The following is a 3,234-nucleotide window of genomic DNA, read 5'->3' on the forward strand; positions in this document are numbered from 1 at the left end:
AATATAATACAATATAATATAATATAATATAATATAATACAATATAATATAATATAATATAATACAATATAATATAATATAATATAATATAATATAATATAATACAATATAATATAATATAATATAATACAATATAATATAATATAATATAATATAATATAATATAATATATAATATAATATAATATAATATAATATAATATAATATAATATAATATAATATAATATAATATAATATAATATAATATAATACAATATAATATAATATAATACAATATAATATAATATAATATAATATAATATAATATAATATAATATAATATAATATAATACAATATAATATAATATAACATAATATAATATATAATATAATATAATACAATATAATATAATATAATATATAATATAATATAATATAATATAATATAATATATAATATAATATAATATAATATATAATATAATATAATATAATACAATATAATATAATATATAATAGAATAGAATAGAATACAATATAATATAATATAATATAATATATAATATAATATAATATATAATACAATATAATACAATACAATATAATATAATATAATATAATATAATATAATATAATATAATATAATATAATATAATATAATATAATACAATATAATATAATATAATATAATACAATATAATATAATATAATATAATATAATATAATATAATATATAATATAATATAATATAATATAATATAATATAATATAATATAATATAATACAATATAATATAATATAATACAATATAATATAATATAATATAATATAATATAATATAATATAATATAATATAATATAATATAATATAATATAATATAATATAATATAATATAATATAATATAATATAATGTATGTTCAGGTAGCCTATATCTAAAGGGTGCAAACAGAAATAAATAACAGTAAAATGAAGTTATATAATCACCCCAGAGGTGACAGTCACATGACTGCTGGAAGTCAAACTCATTGGGTCAAAGCTGGGTGATGTCATACTGATGTCAGATACACCGCAAGGTATGAAGTCATGTGACCAGTTGAGGATCTTCAGTGAAAGAGATGGAGGAGCAGACCTGTCTGCCTGAGTCCATCCTGCTAACTCCATCTGCTGCATCTGAACATTCATCGTTCCTCTTAGACCTTCGCAACTAAACATTTACATATTAGCTCACCTGTCCTTGATGAACGGACATGATCAACTGGGTTTAATTAAAGCTGAACTTCACAAACACTCAGGACTGCGATATGAACCCGCTTTGTTCAAGGGGGAGAAGGAGCAGGCTGGTTCAGATCAGATCCATCTGACTGGTTCCATGTTCTAGATAAATCTTCCTCACACATCAGAGTTAACTATGGAGTTCTGATTCTCTTTTGTTGAACAAAAACAAGGAAGGAGGAAGGAAGGAAGGAAGGAAGGGAGGAAGGAAGGGAGTGGGGGAGGGAGGAAGGAATGGAGGGAGGGGGGGAAGGAGGGAGGAAGGAAGGAAGGAAGGGAGTGGGGGAGGGAGGAAGGAAGGAAGGAAGGAAGGAAGGAAGGAAGGGAGTGGGGGAGGGAGGAAGGAATGGAGGGAGGGGGGGAAGGAGGGAGGAAGGAAGGAAGGAAGGGAGTGGGGGAGGGAGGAAGGAAGGAAGGAAGGAAGGAAGGAAGGAAGGGAGGAAGGAAGGAAGGGAGGGAGGGAGGGAGGGAGGAAGGAAGGAAGGAAAGGAAGGAGGGAGGAAGGGAGGGAGGGAGGGAGGAAGGAAGGAAAGAAGAAAGGAAAGGAAGGAGGGAGGGAGGGAGGGAGGGAGGAAGGAAGGAAGGAAGGAAGGGAGGAAGGAAGGAAGGAAGGAAGGGAGGGAGGGAGGAAGGAAGGAAAGAAGAAAGGAAGGAAGGAAAGGAAGGAGGGAGGGAGGGAGGAAGGAAGGAAGGAAGGAAGGAAGGAAGGGAGGGAGGGAGGGAGGAAGGAAGGAAGAAAGAAAGGAGAACACCGAATACAGAAGCACTGAGCCAGGAAAACCTTCTATGAAAAACACAGATAACATAAAGTTAGGGGAGAGTGATGAAAAGTTGTCCATTCAGTAGAACCATGGCGATACTGGACTGCTGGACTGTCCAACACTCATTATTAAAGCGAACAATTTCTTTACCTTATGATTATGTTCCAGTCCAGTCCAGACCGGAATGAAATTATCTGAAATCTTTCTAGGAAGATGAATTTTTCAGTTTTTCTGAGGCACTTTTGATTATGTATGATAACAAAATCCAGAAGAGTGAGAGCAGTGAAAGGGTCCAAACTCTGTAAAGGTGTGAACTGCCCCTCATCAGTCAGTCATTTTCTATACCGCTTCTTCCATAGTGAGTTATGGGGAAGCTGGTGCTCCAGCAGTCTATGGGCAGAAGGCAGGGTTCAACCTGGACAGGTCGCCAGCAACACACGAACAACCATCCACTCACCTAAGGGTGATTTAGAGAGACCAGTAAACCTAACAGGTATGTCTTTGGGCTGTGGGAGGAAGCCAGAATACCTGATGAGAACCCACGCATGCACGGGGAGAACATGCAAACTCCATGCAGACCCCCAGCTGGGAGTTGAACCTGGGACTTTCTTGCTGCTAAGCAACAGTGCTACCAACTGTGCCACCGTGCAGCCCCGAACTGGACCTCTAAAAGTGAAATTCCTCTGGAAAAACAGCTGCTGGTTCTGAATGAAAACATTCAAACAGAATCATTTCTGCAAAACTAGGACAGAGTTTGATGTGATGCCCCAAATGGATCAGCTTCAGATCATTGGTTCCACCAGTACATGTGGTTCTGTTGCTTCTGGCTGGACTGGTTCACAGGGGAACCACCAACTGACTCAGTCCAACTTGTCTAACTGGTTACTTGAGCAGCTAGTTTCCACAGGATTCTGCTCTCTGGGTTGAGTGGGAAATAGAACCAGCTGTTCATAACTGAACCCTTTAAAGCCATTCAAACCAGCTTGGGTTCTGCCTCCTGTTTCTGTCTTTGTGTTCTGGTTCGGGTTCTGTTCTTGCTGAGCACTGTCCTAATTGATTTCAGCCCAACTGGAGGTACCTGCTAGAATCACACTGTGTCTAGTTTTAGGATCTGAATCCACAGTGAATCACTGATGAATGATCAGTGAGCGGTGACATCACAATGTGGTGAAGAAACATCATGTGACATCATCACAAAGAAGCTCTCTCTCTCACACTGAG

This window comes from Girardinichthys multiradiatus, chromosome 18, assembly GCF_021462225.1.
Source record: "Girardinichthys multiradiatus isolate DD_20200921_A chromosome 18, DD_fGirMul_XY1, whole genome shotgun sequence".
Lineage (NCBI taxonomy): Eukaryota > Metazoa > Chordata > Actinopteri > Cyprinodontiformes > Goodeidae > Girardinichthys > Girardinichthys multiradiatus.